At 36.6% G+C, this 18,570-nt stretch overlaps 1 pseudogene; it reads left to right on the top strand.

The window, feature by feature from the left end:
- LOC100156045 lies at positions 9,195-12,455 on the top strand (annotated as a pseudogene).

The raw sequence follows: 18,570 nt of genomic DNA, 5'->3' as shown, positions 1-18,570 counted from the left end.
AAGAAATTATGAACTTTATCAATTCCATACTTATTGGGAAAGAAGGAGCTTCTAAGAAAAAAAAAAAAAAGCTGAGCTGTGTATTTTGGTGTTTCTGTCATTAATGCACTCTGACCTTTTCTGTGTCTGAGACTTCCCACACAAACCCAGGCAAAATGGTGCTAGTTGTCCTCTAAGTTCAATAAAAATATAGTTATAAATAGGATTATATATTGTAAAATAAAAACTATCACATACCCAAAAGTGGATCATATATTCATTTTTAGTTTTCTCAATGAGCCTTAAAAAGAAATGTGAACAGTATCATAGATGAATGCAAGCTTCAGGATGATTTTGTAGTACTGGTTCAGCATTACATTAATGACTGGGACTCAAGGCAGTAGAAAGGAGGTGGCTGTCATGAACCACACCAACATTTGATTAGATAGATATAATATTTGTAATAAAACATGTCTTAATACTACATTTGAGGAAGAACCAGAAGAAATAACATGGAATCCAAAATGCATTTTCACACAGCCTTAGCATGTACATCAGTCAACCATCACATGGTATGGGAGTTGTACAAATTTTCATGCATCAGTTTGAGCAAGTGTATCAGTCTTGATGCTTTCAGTTGTTGAACAATAGATATATCAAACTAATTCATGTGCATTTTGGCCAGATATAAAAATGCTTATAAAAAGTGGTTGACCACTAGTTAACATAGACTTACATGAGCAATCACTTCTTGTGATTGCCCATTAATCAGACACATAGAACTGCTGTGTTATTTGGGCAAGTCCTTCAACTACTCTGATCTGAATGAATGACAGTAACTTCATGCAGAGGACATGGATTGGTTGATTGCCAGTGCTCTCCTAACACTAAATTCATAAATTCATTTTAAGAAAAATTATACTGAACAAACAAGTTAAAAAAACCTTTGGAAATTTTTTTCCTAAATTATTTGCGTTCTTCCTCTCATGGTTGCCCACTTACATATTTACCAAACTAATAAATAAGTCAATAAGTAGGCAATAAATAAGTCCTTTTTCTCCCATCACTTAATTTAGGAATGTTATAAATTTTTGTACTTGTTATTGTATTTCTTTCAAATCTTTCCGCTCCATTCGAAAGCTCCCTGGAGTTCCCTTCATGGCTCAGCAAAAACAAATCTGACTAGTATCTATGAGGACACAGGTTCTATCCCTGGTCTTGCTCAGTGGGTTAAGGATCTGGAGTTGCTATGAGCTGTGGTGTAGGTTACAGATGTGGCTCAGATCCTTCGTTGCTGTGACTGTGGTGTAGGCCAGGAGCTTCAGCTCTGATTCAACCCCTGGCCTGGGAATCTCTATTTGCCACTAATGCAGCCCTAAAAAGACAAAAAAAAAAAAAAAAAAAAAAAAAAAGTAAGCTCTTTGAGACAAGATCTATGCCTATTTCTTTTTCATATTTTCCACTGTACTTAGCAAAGTACTTTGCTCATGAGATGCATTCGTTAAACACTTTTAATAAATTAATGTTTGCCTGAGGGTATCATTTTAGCATGAGCTCTGATGTCTGCTTCTCATAAGCACTACCATAATTACTAACGCTGTGGATGTGACCTAATCTGAAATCCAGACTGGAGAATTTCTCTACTCATCTTTATTCCATTGCTCTAAGCTGTTTCAGACATTATCTGCTCTTGCTTTCTACCCTCTTGGCTTTGAGAATTGGTTCACCCTCCTGGTTTTGTTCCATTTGGTTTGGCAAATATTCCCAGACTGTTTACCTTGTGTAGTGACCTTGGAAACCCCAAAGACTTGCCTCTGCTAATTTTCTCCACCTACTTTGGCTCTGAATTCAAAATCATTGCCCAGAGCAGGCCTCAGAGACACCACCTGCCCCATCACATGGAAAGGAGATCATATTTGATTTCTTTGGACAATATCCATCTTATCAGGTTCATCCAAAACTCAGATTTGTTTGTAATGGGCTTTTAAAACCCAGACTGCAATAATGTTTAAGTTTCTAGCTGTGAAGATGGAGAGAACATTCATTTGGTTCCAAGAACAAGCTCCTGCCTTGAAATAAAGCAGTAGAGGAATAGATGCCCTTCTTAGTAGGATATGTGAAGAACATGGAAAAATAATTAAGAATTTAGGAAGATAAAATACAACTGAATTATAGGATCTCTGAGTTTAAAAGAACTCCAGAGCTTTAAATGAACAGGAGATCTAACAAAAAAAAAACTTCCCTCAACATAAATCTCCTTTATATAATATTTCTGATACATGATCATTTAGACTATGTCTTAATATTTCCAGGAATAAAGAGCTAGGTCAGCCAATACCTTAGGAATTCTATATTGAATAGAAGTTTACATTTAGCAGATTTCACCATTTGTCCAGTTCAAGCATTTGAAACCACCAAAAAAAGACTTCCATATGACTCTTTAAAACAATGTAAGATGATCATGACAGCCCCCACTACTACATCAAATTTGTGTGTGTGTGTGTGTGTGTGCATCTAAGTGTACAGCTGGTCATAAGAGCTCTCTTACTTATTAACACTGAGGCAAGTACTTTACATACATTATCTCTTTACTGTAATTTATGAAGTTATTTTTAATTTCACTGTGGGCTCATATTTAACTTTTTCAGAGCATGATTTCTGCTATGTACAAATAATGTGGCCTTTAAGCTTGAATTCTAAAATGAGCTTGATGATACATATCTCATATAGTTGTTGTAAGGCTAAAGGGAATTAAAATTTGTGGTAAGGGTTTAGGAAGGTAAGGTATGGAAAGCACAGGATTTTCAAAACACTGGGACTATCATTAGGCATTGGAATTAACCGCCTTTAAGCCAAGCACCCTCAATGTACTACTTCTGCAACTGATTTTAAAATACTCATATAATTATAAAAACGAATACAGATTCAGTATAAAAATTGAAAAGTAGAACGAAGAGACAGTGTGTAGTACAGACACAAAGATAGAATTCAGTGTGTACCTGTTCAATTTTTTATTTGCATAGCATTTTAATTTTCATTTAGATTAAGATCATCCAATCTGCATTCTGGGTTTTTAACACTAATAATACACAAGCATCTTACCGTGTTGTTGGAAACCCTGTCTCTTCATAAATTCCATTTTGATGAATGCATGATATTCCATTAGATGACTGTATCATGATTATAGTACCTAATCTCATTTGGACATTTACTTATTTTAAATAGTTCAGTATTATAAACAACTATATAACAAATATGTTTATTGATAAATATTGCTCTTTTTTCAATTTTTATTAGGATAGAGCTCAGTTTTTAGAAGAGATAATCTTGATCTATAAACTTCCAGTTGATACTGCTAACAAAAATGCAAGAATGCACACATACATCTCTTATATTGTGTGTGTGACTATCAAACTTCAAATTTCATTGTGTCGAGTTTGTCCCAGGTTGATTCGATAGATCCAATGTTTTAAAAACATTGCGCAGTTCAGCATCTTCTGCAAACATAATGCGTCTAAGTCTTCATTCACATTTTGTATATGAACTTTGAGGAAGAAGTACCCAGGATAGACACTTTTGACTTGTCACTGGAGACACTACCTCCAGGTTGATACTTGTCCATTAATCAAAACTCTGGAAACATTGTTCTAATGCTTAGAATTTACTGTGTATACCATAATTTAGTCCACATGTCTCTATAATCAACAAGATGGTAAAATTCCTCCTAAAATATGTTATCCCAAGGTAGATTAATTCTTACATGGATTCAGGCAACTATACGGAATTAGAAACTATTTAGGGAAATTTTAGATGCAAAACATTTCGAAAGAGCTATTAGTAGATAATATGAACTAACCAATCTTTCTCATTTCTACTGTCTAGACATTTATGCATACAATATTCAGAAAGCATTTCTCAGGGACCTTGCCCTATGTCCCATGTATATTTCTCAATAGAAAAAAATAATTATAACTTTGCCTAGAAAAGCAGATTTATTGTAAAAAAGAAAATCATAGAAAGTTATTTTTAGATGATTTGCTTTTTAAATATAAAAGCAAATATAAATATAGAATATACATGCATGGATTGATAGCTAGATGAATTGATATATGGATGAATGAAAGGTAATGTCTAAAATATTAACAGCTTCATAAGCTTTTTTGGTCAGTAATATATTGTCCTACATTCTTTGAGCTTTACTCATAGGTTGACTGGCAAGTCTTCTCAAAGTACTTAGTTGCTAAAAGAATTAGCTCCCATCTCTTAGTTCTGAAAACTATCTAATGACAACATTGTCTTATTCCAAGGCTTAATAAGAAATATTTCAATGGACAGACTGTTTTCCCTGCAAATGTAATTCTTCACATAGTAAAAATAATTTCAAGTGAAAATTAGATTTTATACATCAGTTTATCCTAAAATTGTGTTTATTCCTTTCAAAGCACTACCCAAAAAAATAAGTTTTAAAATAAGTACTCATCTTTTTTTATGACAGATAAAATAAGCCAGACAAAATTAAGAGGTCCTCTCCACTCTCACTGGAAAGTTGTTGTTCTGGGTGCCATCATAACTTAAAGGGAAAAGTTGCAGTGTCAGAGCCCTTGGTGTCCTAATGAAGGAGGAGGATGTCCTCAAATTCCTTACATCAGGAACCCACTCAGGTGGTACCAACCTTGATTTCCAAATGGAACAGTCATCTACAAAAGGAAAAATGATGGCCTTACCTCATTACTTTGAAGAGAACCTGGGAGAAGCTTCTGCCAGCTGCTCCTGCCATTGTTGCCATTTAAAACCTTGCTGAGGTCAGGGTCCCATCCTCCAGGAAAACTATCCTGGGAGCTGTTGTGGGCTCTCTGCACTTGGTACCTTCCCTAACCAGATCCAGGCATCCTTCCGGGAGTCAAGACTTCCAGTGCCTGCTGATCCCTGGACAACGAGACCGCCCTCTCACAGATTCGCGTCTTAGATTCATCTGCATAACTGTGTCATACAGTCTCTCCCTTAGGCTGTGTGGATGTTGCCATCCATGCCACAACTCCAGTGAGCCTGGGGGGAAGGATGCTGAGGCAGGAAATTCTGCGCATGTGTGGCTCCACCTCTGCAAACACCCATAGGAGGCCTCTCTGATCCCTAATGCTACAGAGATGCTGTGGAGCTGGAAACAGGAAAAGCAGGCACAGCTGAAAAGGCTCTGACCATTGAGGGGCTTCAGGGTGAATGAAGTGAGTGGTCCTCTTAAAAAAAATGGAAAACAGGTAGATGAAAAATAAAGTTTCTTTAAAAAAAAAAAAAAAGAAGAAGGAAATTAAAGGGGATCTCCCTTACTTTTCCAACATTTGGAAACATATTCTCCTTCCTTATCCGGCATGTTACAGGAACTATGCAATTTTTTGTGACCTCTGTATCTAAATTGTATTTGTTTTCATTTTAATCTTGCTTTAGTTTGCTATCTAAAAGTAAAGATTCCTTATAGATTGCCTCCAATGCTGTATATCATGACAAGTATATTAAAAGGGAAAAAAGGCAATTAGGCTTGGGTAATTAGAGGCACTACCTCATTTTTTTTAAAGTATATTGAAATGAGAAAGTAGTTGAAAAGCGCTAGACAACCATTTGAGGCTTTATTTACTGGGCCCTTTTTAGTTGAGTAGGAGGCTATAAAGTTATGCAAAACAAAAGCAGATTCTTTAGCAGGCATTTTCTTCAAATTCAATGATGTCCTTGTTATCCATAACAGATTAGATGAGCATTTACATTCAGAGAAGAAACTGCAGATGAAAAAAGGAAGAAAAGTTAATACTGAGCACCTACCAGGTGCCAGCATTTATATAGTGTAAAATTGAATTAAAATTCCAAACAAATCCCTCTTAAATCTTAGAAATATGGCAACATCTATAGTGAAAACTGAAGATTATTTTTGACCCTCCTTTTCTTCAATATATTTTCTCTGTTCCTTGCTTTTCTTTGCCTCTTCTCTAGTTAACAAATATTTACTGTGCATTGATTTTGGATCTTTTGCTGTGACAAACCTCTGGTAAAAGAAACTAGGTGAAAATGAAATATTAGTAATATTAGAAAAGAATGTATTATTCAATAGATTGATAAAACTCATCAGTCATGCTGAAGGAAACCTCATTGTGAATAAATCATAGAAAAAAACTTTATTAACAAAATCAAAAATACAATGATTGATAGATAGATAAGGATAGATCTTACACCTAAAAAGGAAAGTAGCATGTCAATTAAACACAGAAAGAACAGCACCAAAAATGACATCTGATGTTTTTATTTGTTATTCGTCAAGTTTTTGGGTAATTTCAAGAAGATATGAAGCAGTAATAAAAGATGTTATTATCATAAAATTTTTAAAAATTCTATTTTAAGTTGATAGACATTTACCTAGAATCTCACCACACAAGAGAATCAACACCAAAATGTTAGACTTAATGGGAGAAAATAGTTTCAAATGATGCAACCGACAAGGGCTTAATCTCTAGAATATATAAACAATTTATACAACCCAACAGCAAAAAAACCAATCAATCAATGGAAAAATGGGCAAAAGACCTGAATAGACATTTCTCCAAAGAAGATATACAGATGGCCAACAAACACATGAAAAAATGCTCAACATCGCTGATTATAAGAGAAATGCAAATCAAAACTACCATGAGATACCACCTCACACCAGTCAGAATGGCCATCATTAATAAATCCACAAATAACAAGTGCTGGAGGGGCTGTGGAGAAAAGGGAACCCTCCTGCACTGTTGGTGGGAATGTAAACTGGTGCAGCCACTATGGAGAACAGTTCGGAGATACCTTAGAAATCTATACATAGAACTTCCATATGACCCCGCAATCCCACTCTTGGGCATCTATCCAGACAAAACTCTACTTAAAAGAGACACATGCACCCGCATGTTCATTGCAGCACTATTCACAATAGCCAGGACATGGAAACAACCCAAATGTCCATCAACAGATGATTGGATTCGGAAGAAGTGGTATATATACACAATGGAATACTACCTAGCCATAAAAAAGAATGACATAATGCCATTTGCAGCAACATGGATGGAACTAGGGAATCTCATCCTGAGTGAAATGAGCCAGAAAGACAAAGACAAATACCATATGATATCACTTATAACTGGAATCTAATATCCAGCACAAATGAACATCTCCTCAGAAAAGAAAATCATGGACTTGGAGAAAAGACTTGTGGCTGCCTGATGGGAGGGGGAGGGAGTGGGAGGGATCGGGAGCTTGGGCTTATCAGACACAACTTAGAACAGATTTACAAGGAGATCCTGCTGAGTAGCACTGAGAACTTTGTCTAGATACTCATGTTGCAACCGAACAAAATGTGGGGAAAAAAATGTAATTGTAATGTATACATGTAAGGATAACTTGATCCCCTTGCTGTACAGTGGGGAAAAAAAAAAAAAAAGTTAGACTTAATAAGAGCTCAATAAAATGATCAAACAAAGATTATTTTTTCAGCTGTTTATTTTGGAAAATTTATATCTCCAAAAAAGTTGCAGGACTAGTACCATGAACATCTGCATTTTTCAAACCAAGATTTATCAGTTCTTAAAATTTTGCCAAATTTGCTTTTTCCCTCATTTTATTCATACATCTATATGTTTGTTTCTTTTCTCTCCTTCTCTCCCTCCACCTCTCTCTCTCTCTTTCTCTGCCAAGGCATTTAAAAGAAAGTTACAGATATTGCAATACTTGATCCCTAAAACTTCAGCATGTATTCCAGAATATTTTAAAAAGTCAATATCTTTGCATAGATAAGCAATAACTAGTTAGGAAACATAATGAAAAAGTACTATTTGCAGCAACAACAAAAAGTAATGACCTACTGAGAAATATGTTAGACCTAAATAAGAAAGTTATTTTAAAATTTACTGAGCCCCCCCCCAAAAAAAATGAAAAAAGCAAAAATAAAATTTTCTGAGCCATATGAAAGACAAACTCTACTCTTGGATAGAAGATATATATAATATATAGTAAAATTACCATTTTTCCCAAATTAATTCATATGTACATATAACACAAAATCCAATCAATTATATTGTGATATTCTCAAAAACTTAAAATATTTCTAATGTTGATAAGAAAGAAAGATCAGGCATGAATCAATAACAGTTTTTAAAAGAAATAATGGAGGGAAAAAAGATTAATCCCATATTTAGGCTTCCTAATGAATCAGAAACTATAACCACTGGCATTAGAATTAAAGGTGAGCCCGATTTTATCACCACAACTTGTTTGACTTTAGACAAATGATTAACTTCTCAGAATTTTGGGTTTCTCATCTATAAAATAAGCATGAAAACATCTGTCTTGTAGGGTTTTGTGAGGATTCCAAGCAACCCACTTGAAAAATGTAGTACAATATCCAGGAAATGAAGGAAAAGTTAATATATGTTTTAGCATATGGTTTAGCTCTTTGGAGATTGTAATCTGTAATCAATTTGAATCAAAAATAAAGTTTCAAGTCTGTATAAAGATTGAATATTATCGAATATATATTATAAAATTTAAAAATAAAATGTGAATGATAAAAAAGAAAATATAAACTAAAATTTATCAAATCTCTGGAGTAGAGACTTCTTTAACTTAAAAATGATACAATAAATTATAAAACTTATGCATAGAAAAATTCTGGAAGAAAAATGCTACAAGAAGTATATATTAATTTTACAATGAAAAATATTTTTTGAAAAAAACAGTCAAAATAAAATAACTACATTACACCAAGGGCAAGAGGTGGCTTTAAAATAAGTACCAGAAAATAAAATTAAATAAATACAAAATTATAAAAAAAAAAAAAACTTCAGGAGCAAGAAACACCAAACTTCCAGGATAAACAAGGAGTCAGAAAAGACTTCATAGAAGAAAGTACAAAATACGTCTGAGCTAATTCAAAGAATGAGTAAGAAATGAAGAGGTAAAAGGAAGAAGCCACTCCACTACAAGGTATAGAGGGGATAAAAATGAAAGCCAGGTTTTACTAGAGGGTGATAGATGTATTTGCTACGTTAAGGGTTTACTTCTCCCTACAGGCAGAAAAGAATGATATTTTCATCATTGGGGAGTTGAATGAGTGAATGCATGTGTGAGTGATTTGCCTGAAATTAAGGATTTTAAGCTAGTGAGAAATATAATGATAATGAGAACAGCTGTGGACAGCATGGACTGGTAGAGACAATGAAGAGACCATTAGGAGACTTTCACAGGTAATGAATGGTGAAGTCTGCTTTGCGAAACAGTGAATCTATCTAGGACATTGTCAAATAATCTTCCATGCCAAATTATAACATTAGTCCCCTAACTCTTTTATAGTGTCTTTACCTTAATATTACTATGTATTTTCTTATTCCACTTCACTGAGGAAGTCTAGGACAGAAACCAGCATATCATGTGTTTCATCTTGTCAATACTGTTGCTGAAATTTGGCCTCTATCCACCAGGGCCAGAAAGAAATATAAAGACAGAGTTTTGGGTGAAGGAGAAAAAAAAATAGCTTTTATTTGTTTGCCAGGCAAAGGAGGCCACATCAGGCCAATGCCTTAAAGACTGTGCCCTCCTTTGGGGAAGAATTGCAGGGAGTTTTATGGTCTAAAAGGAGAAAAACAGGGTTTCAGATAAGAATCAGGGTTGGGACAAACATGCATTCTTTTGTCTCTCTGGGGAACTTAGTCATGGAAGCTGGTGTCAGGAGATCTCAGCATAATCCTGGTGGTGGTCCTCTGGGTTATGGCATCTTGACTTTCCTAGAATAACAACAGTTGTGAAAGGGCATATTGATCAGAGATTAGAACAAACTAGGAAAGTTCCTGAAAAACATCATGTGCTTATAATCTTGAACCCACAGGCAATTGTGTTCAGGGTGCCAAATCTTTAGTTTACAGGTGATTGTGTTCAGGGTTCAATGAAACAAGGGAGAAGCACAAGAAAGGGCTCCAAGCTGTTCAAGTTTAAGGTATTCATTTCTTAAAGAAACATAAGGAATAAAACTTTTCTCTTAGATGTGTATCCCTTGAGGGGGAACCCGGACCCTGCACCAAGGCTGTACTGTTGCATCTTGACTCTTCCTCCCTTGTCTTTGCATCCCCTCCCTTCCTCCACAGGGCCATGCTAGGTTTCAGTACTTGGGCAATACCTGGCATGAAGGGAGGAAGAAAGAAAAGAGGGATGTGCAGAGAGGGATCCAGAAAGGAAAAGAAAGAAAGTCAAGATAAGAAAGAAAATGAGGTAGAGAAGAGAGAGGGGTGAAAAGTGAGAGAGAAAGAAAACATGCTCAAGAAAGAAATAGGTAGAGGGAATACATGGGGCAACAAATATTTTTATGGGTAATGAGAAAAAAATGAAGAATTTGGAGTTCCCGTCGTGGCGCAGTGGTTAACGAATCCGACTAGGAACCATGAGGTTGCGGGTTCGATCCCTGCGCTTGCTCAGTGGGTTAACGATCCGGCGTTGCCGTGAGCTGTGGTGTAGGTTGCAGACGCGGCTCGGATCCCGCGTTGCTGTGGCTCTGGCGTAGGCCGGTGGCTACAGCTCCGATTCAACCCCTAGCCTGGGAACCTCCATATGCCGCAGCAGCGGCCCAAGAAATAGCAACAATAACAACAACAACAACAACAAAAAAGACAAAAAAAAAAAAAAAAAAAAAGAAGAATTTTGTAAATAATCATAACAGAAATAACACCTGCTCATGTAAGGTAAATCATGAGAAATTGTTCATTTATGGCTATTTTTAATAATTGTGTTTAATTTAAGATTATTCCTGCTGTTACAATTTCTTTGGATTTTTGAAATGAATCAGTCAGCAGATGGATTTGCCAAATACAGTCAATGCACTCATTTAGGCTCCAGGGTATGTCTAGCCCATAGCTGCATTGCTCAAGTTTCCAAGTTGTCCTCACTACTGGCATAGCAGCAATCCATTTCCCACTCCAGCCAAAATGTTTACTATGCAACTTGAATTCTTACTTTAAATAACACAAATTAATAAATGTATTGAACAACCTGGGTAGTACCAAGGGGCTAACATTGCTATTACTCGCTAAAGGCAATATAATTTGATCTGTTACATTTCCATCTACTTAACTATAGATCCTCATTCACAGTGGCAAGGGAAAAATCTTGAGGAGATGAGATTTTTATCTATCAGAATAACTAGGGAAGAAAATATAGATCACCTCCTCAAATTTAAAAAAAAAGAAAAGAAAAAGAAAGGGTAAAAAGAAAGCTTTGTTTTCCTGAGCTATGGTGACCATGTCATTTACTGGTGTTGGCAAAGGTGCAGAGCCTAATGAGGAAAAATAAAACTGGCATTGCCCCCTCAAAAGGTTATTTTTTTATAGGCAGCATGTTGGAGGAGTGTTGTTTATTACAGCTTGGTAAATACTTTTAAAGGCTTGTTTTGACGGAAGCTGTGTTTCTTCAAAGAGAGGTTTATGGGGACATTGTAGCAGCCTAGAAGATGCAAATCAGCATTTATGAGCTGGAAAAAGGCATGAAGTAGTACATGACATACGATGAAAATGTCCAAATTTGGTCATTAAAATTGCACATGGATATCTGTGGAAAGTCACTATTTCTTTTATAGCATGCCTTCCTAGTCCATCTTTAAGAGAATTGTGTGTCTCATGGGCATGTGTGCTCTCATTCAAGAAGACATCATACAAAAATCCTAAATTTATAAAAGATATAAACTGGAGGATAATTATGCACAATCCAGAAGGACTTTTTAACATAAGTTGTTTGTTTGTTTGTTTTTAAAGACAGAATTTGCAGTTTCCAGTTGCCTGCTGGAGGGCTGAATATTGAATGTCCTGAGAGGTCAGATTGCTGTCAGAAAGTTCATGTGATCCATATGTATTAACCACAGCAATACTACATTATAAAAGAATCACCTGAAGAAAGCAGACATGGCCCATGGACATGGACGTGAGCATGGTCAGAGTAAAATGGGACTTCCAGATTACAAACAATGGAAGATAGAAGGGACATCATTAGAAACTGCCCAGGAGAGGGCTGCACGAGGACTAAGGAATCCATGGGGCCACAATAAAGCTTGGAGATACATAGGTGGCTTTGCAAACAATGTTTCCTTTGTTGGTGCATTATTAAAAGGATTCAAATGGGGATTTGCTGCATTTATGGTAGCTGCAAGGGCTGAATATTACTTGGAGTCCTGGAAAATAGATAAAAAGCATCGCTGAAGGTAATACCCAGAACTATCTTTTAATGTCTTCTTAACTCTTATAAAAAGATTTCTTCATTTTAGCCTACTTACCTGTGTGTTTGTTCCTTAAAGAATACTAGTAAGATCTAATAAAATAAGAATCCATGTTGAAAAAAAAAGAGGGAGCTTGCTTAGTGCATTTAAAATATTATCTGGTATGTACAACTGCAGACTACATGCAGTCTATCAAAATCATTTATTAGGTAAAAAAGGCATATCTGTAAGAATTTAAAGAATATAATCAGAATGTGTCCCACAAAATATGAAAATAAATGACACTACTTTAAAACTTGTTCATTTTTTTAATTTCAGGAAATACCCTTGGCCAGCATACAAGTATGAATTTAAATTTACACATAAAATTCAAAGAAAAGACCTATATTTTTTCTTGCATAATTGAAACATTATTGGATGGTTAGCCAGATTATTGTCTGGAGGTCAGCATTCAAATGCATTCTGAAAGGTGCTTTATTCTGTGAGACTAATATAAGGTTTGGAGCATGGAGTACTTCAAAAAAATATTTTTTAAAAATACAAGTAGCTCTCAAAATTGGCATCACCTGGGATCTTAGAAATGCAAATCATCAGGTTCCACCCTGGACTCAAGGAATCAGAAACCCTGGGGCGGGGTCTGGCTACCTGTGCTTTAACAAGCCGTCCTGTCCAGGTGATTCTGTTGAAGTTTGAGACGCACTGAGTGAACTAATAGTCCTAATATATGCACGCATCTGGTTACTGCTATAACAGTTATTTTCTAATTCTCTTTCTTAGAATGGTGGGCGTTTGTTTCAGGGTTCTGAGGGGGAATTGTGGGGAGAGGAGGAATGTGAGGGGGAAATCTGTTTGGGAAACAAAGATTTAGGTATCTGCAAGACTTGCAGGTGAAAATGCCTAACAATTGGAGTTAGAAAGTCCTGAATACAAGCAAGAGAGCAGGACTGCAAGAGAGACGAGGGAGAAGAAAAAGTAGAGGAGAGAGGAGAGAAGGCAGGGAGAGAAGAAGACGGAGATTTATTCAATTGGATTTTTTTTAATCTTTAAAATATTACACAGCAATCAGGATGAATGTATGTACACTATAGCTATTCATGATGCAACAATATGGATAATCTTTTTTTTTTTTTTTTTTTTTTTGTCTTTTAGGGCCATACCATCAGCAGATGGAGGTTCCCAAGCTAGGGAACAAATCAGAGCTATAGCCTCTTCCCTACGCCAGAACCACAGCAACATTGGATCTGAGCCACATCTGCAACCTATACCACGGCTCACAGCAACACCAGATCCATAACCCACTAGCAAGGCCATGAATGCTAGTCAGGTTCGTTAACCACTGAGCCACAACAGGAACTCCACAATATGGATAATCTTAATTTCATATTAAATTTTATAAGTCACAGTTAACTACATGAAGCATAATCCTTTTTAAAAGTTAAAAATAATGAAAATGTAGATACATTCATTTCAGAAATATAGTTAGATGGGATAAAATGATACAAAAAGCAAAGCAAGGAAACAATAAACACAGGACTTGGGATAGTGATTATGTCAGGTAGGAAAAGACAGGGTAAGTAAGGATGGTGCTTAGGACCACGTAGCCAGACAGAAGTTGCTGTCAAGGTCTCATCTTTTGTGTTGACTAACTCATGGCATAAATAAGGGAGGGAGGGAAGGATGGTGAAAGGAAGGGAGGGATGGTTGAAGGGAGGGAGGAAGAAGAGGGGAGGCAAGGAAAGAAGGAAGAAAAGGGGGAGGGGGTAGAAGGGAGGGAGGAAGAAAAGGGGAAGGAAGGAGAGAGTCCTGAATAGACTGGTGGTGACCAAGGATTATGAATAATCCAATTTTATGCACCTGGTGTCTACTACAACATTACAAGGTTTCTAGTAGTGAAATCATAGATTAACCTTGAAAACCTATCACTTGAAAACTATCAGAATCAATGCAAAAAATAAGAGTTCTTCCTTAAAATGAGGTTATTAATGCAATAGGGCCCTTCCTTACAAATCTTTGAGTTGTTCATATTTAACAAAAAAAAAGGGGGGAACAAATGTAACAAATTTCAGTTCTAGGCAAGATTTATAAACACAGCGTGTCTTTGAGACAGGGTATGCCACTTTTTTGGGTATCTCCTGCTCTCCTACATTATCCCATTCCTAGATTTCCAGGGCCCTGATCCATGGAGAGTGAGAGAAGAGGGGTCACTATTCACAATAACCCTAAATACAAGTCCTTGCTTCTAACCACTGCCTTCAAACCTGACTTAGTCTGTGTCAAATTGCCTAAGGCCCTTCTTCTACAGCATAACAATGAATAGCAGTTATTCCTATAGACTAATTAATCCCTGCTAACAAGCTAGTTACTGCTTAACCCCTCTGAGTGATGGCTTAACCTAGCTGAAATGTACAGCTTCTTGAAAGATTCTTAAGTGTATATGAATATTTGGAAGTTGAGACTCTATGGCATGCCATGGAGGAAGCTATTTCTGATCAGAGACTTCTCTTCAAATACACCACCTAAATAGCACTCTACCTTACTTGTAGGTAAAATTGGTTATGTACGTAGTTTTCCTTAATAGAGGTAATTTTTTAAAATATGCCTAGAAGTCCTTGATGGTGATAGAACCTGAAATGATTGATTCTGGGAAGTTGAACTATGGTACTACTAAGTCACTGATATTCTGTTAAATAATCACATGTCAGTGGAACCAAGAGCATTTCTCCATATTTACTTTTTTTGTCCCATTAGATCTCAATTGAAAGATTTATAAAGAGCCTATTTCTCAAGTGACGTGGAAAAAGGAAAGGTCATACTCAATAAATATGTCTTATCCAAATGTCCAAATGTAGATAAAACTTTATTTTAAAATATAGAATGATTTGATTTACATTTTCTTTTCACCCAGTGCAATGAAATAAGAACTGGATATTATTAGATTGTATTATTTTATATATATTATATACACATATTAGAGATATACACATATGGGTACATATATATATACACATTACTTGCTAATACCTAAAAAGATTTCATTATGTTTACTTTTAAAGGAATGCCTTCTATAAAACAACACAATATAGCTATCTCAACTCAAAAGCCTTTAGTCGCTTAAACCGTGAAGATCCTTCTCTCCACTACCCATGAGTAAGAATTCCTTCAGGGTAGGTAACAATTTTTCCCCCTAATGTAAAGCAAAAACATTAAAGGGATTTACTTTAAGACTTTGCAAGGAGGATTTACCTTTGCACTAAAATCAGATGGTCAAACTCTTGAGAAAATTATGCACAACCTAAGAATATATTTATAATAGAAAGTGTTTAGTGAATGGAATCAAGAATTGGAGTTGGTCATGCATTGCCTTCATTAGTGAGAAAAGAAAGTGTCATCATTTATTCACAGGCACAGATTCAAGCCAGTTATCTATAAAAAGTTAATGGGAAGATTCAGAACCTCATAAAATGCTATAGACGAGTTTCCTGGCCCACATGAAATCATCATACACATCCGGTATGTGAGGTGTTCACTATATGTCTAAGAAGGATGGAAATTATTACAAAAGGCTACCAATATGTTAAAACACAGATATTTACTACCCTGAATATCCACAATACTGAAGGCACCTTAATCTCAGCATTTTTCTTGAGATCACTGTCAAATATACTTTGTTACATCTGACAGAGCTTATGGTTAATACTTTCTGTTAGATGTCGTTTGTAGGAGATACAGATTAAATTGACCTGATGTTCAAGAAAATTTAGGCATTCTCTAGCACACATCTCAAAACCCTTCCACTTCCACCCCCTTTCAGATATCAGCAATTGTATTAGTTATCATGGCCATGTTGTAATTTATCCCAAACTCAAACCTTAGTGACTAAAAACAGCAAACATTTATTATCTCACTGATTCTGTGGTTAAGAAAACCAGACTAGGCTTAGCTGTGTCCTGTGGCTCAAGGATTCTCACAGTGTTACCAATACAGTGGCAGCTGGGGCTGCATCTCAAGGATGAACTCAGGGGATGGCGGAGGGGGGGGGTGTGGATTTTTCTAGCCCACTCACATGGCTGGCAGTAAGCCTCAGCGCTTTGCTAGCTGGTGGCCACAAACATCAGTTCCTTGTTGTGCATGCTCTCCTGTCATAGGGCCACTCAGAGCATGGCATCTGGCTTCCCTCAGGCAAGGGCTGAGAGAGAGAGAAAGAGAGCATGAGAGAGACAGCAAGATCAAAGTCACAATCTTTTTGTAACCTAATTTCAGAAGAGACATCTCATTACTTTTGCTGAATCCTATTCTTTAGAAGTGTGTCACGATGTCCAGCCCACACTCAAGGCAAGCTGGGGTGCATTACACAAGGCAGGGATCTTGGGGAACCAATTTACCGGTTACATCCCACAGACATCCTCCGTACTGAAGGAACTTGTCACACATTTCTGATTGCCCAGGAATGGTACAAAATTTCTGGTTGGATGACATTTGGTCCCACGGTTTTAGCTACATCTAGATTATTAATTAAATCTGAGACGTTATTTATAGCGTATAATATGATCCTAAGAAAGTCAAAGTCTAGAAGGTAAGGGAAAATGTCCCTAAAGAAATGACTTTGAAAGTATTACTTGAAGAATAGGAGTTCCCATCGTGGTGCAGCAGAAATGAATCCAACTAGGAACCATGAGATTGCAGGTTCAATATCTGGCCTTGCTCAGTGGGTTAAGGATCCACTATTGCCATGAGCTGTGGTGTAGGTCATAGACGTGGCTTGGATCTGTAGTTCCAATTAGACCCCTAGCCTGGGAACCTCCCTATGCCATGGGTGCAGCCCTATAAAGACAAAAGACGAGAAAGAAAGAAAGAATGAATGAATGAATTACATGAAGAATAGTGCAATTAATGATGCCCGGGTGAAGGTCCAGATGTAGGAAAGAAGGGTTTGACATAGAGAACAGCAGAGAAAAGGAAGAATGATATTCAGAACCCCATCTGTTTCTCAGCTGCCACTTTTTCTTCCTTGTATTCATCTTTCATTCCTTTATCTGTTAACTGATGCTACTAACTTTGCAATAGATGTTCTCATTTTGAAATGTAGAACCTAAAATTTAATGAGTTTGGAGCACAGGTGACTTGAGTAAGAATGACAGGAGGGAGGAAGAGATGAGGGGGGAGGGAGAGAAAGGGGAAAAGGAGGAGAACCAGGTGGCACATACATCAAGCTCTCAAGCTTGTGGTTTAGTAACCACAATTTTGCTAAAAGGTTTAAAGCATATTCTCAGGATATTCTTAACACACTTATTTTGCCTTTCCTGCTTGTAATTGTGTTACTTCAGAATCACTTTATAAATTGAATATTCATTCATCCACATAAACATTTATTGAGCTCTGACCTGTTATGTGCTAGGAATGTTAGATTCTGAGACTGTGAAGATAAATTGGACCCAGATCATGTCCTTCAGTCCAGACTATTTCCTGATAGTGAAAACAACCAATGATTTATTGTTTGGGAGCCATTCTTCACCTATCATCATCATTATTAAAGTAGTTGAAAATCCGCCATAATCCTGGCATATATGTTTAAGGACATTGATCCCACTATAAAGAAGTTTGTGGATAGCCATTTAGATTTTTCATTGATATTCTTTGATTTATTAAACATTTTTCCCATGGTCCTTCCTATCTCTTAGTATCAGTCTTATTATTTTTATTCCTTGAAAATTGCAGTGGAAGCACCACCAATATTAAGCTCCCCAGTGATGGAGTTCCAGTTGTGGCTCAGCAGGTTAAGAACCCAACATAGTGTCGGTGAGGATGTGAGTTTGATCCCTGGCCTCACTCAGTGGCTTAAGGATCTGCTGTAGCTGCAAGCTGTGGGGTAGGTCACAGATGTGGCTCAGATCCCATGTTGCTGTTGCTGTGACTGTGGCGTAGGACTGCAGCTGCAGCTCTGATTTGATCCCTAGTCTGGGAACTTCCATCTGCCTCAGCTGTGGCCATAAAAAGAAAAGATCCCCAATGATGCCATCCAAAGGTCTTGGAGAACTTCTTAAGGTCATCTAACTTGCTTTGCAGCTACCGTTGCCCTTCTACCCAAAATGTGAACCCCTGGAGTTGTTAACCTGGATGTACATACCATGACACTACTTCCTATGTTTTTCTTCAGTCTTTTGTGCAGTGAGGGTCTATCAGCTAAGTCCTAAAGTTTTTCTCTATGCTACTTTTATACTCTGTAACAGACATCACCCCAAAAAGGACTTGCAGCCCTCCTGCAGTTTGTGAAAAATTGGCCAAATCCCGTTTCTCACACTTAATTCTATGCCTTCTTCAGTGCTTTGAGT

Source organism: Sus scrofa, chromosome 1 (assembly GCF_000003025.6).
Source record: "Sus scrofa isolate TJ Tabasco breed Duroc chromosome 1, Sscrofa11.1, whole genome shotgun sequence".
NCBI lineage: Eukaryota > Metazoa > Chordata > Mammalia > Artiodactyla > Suidae > Sus > Sus scrofa.
This window is presented reverse-complemented; position numbering and strand designations above follow the sequence as displayed.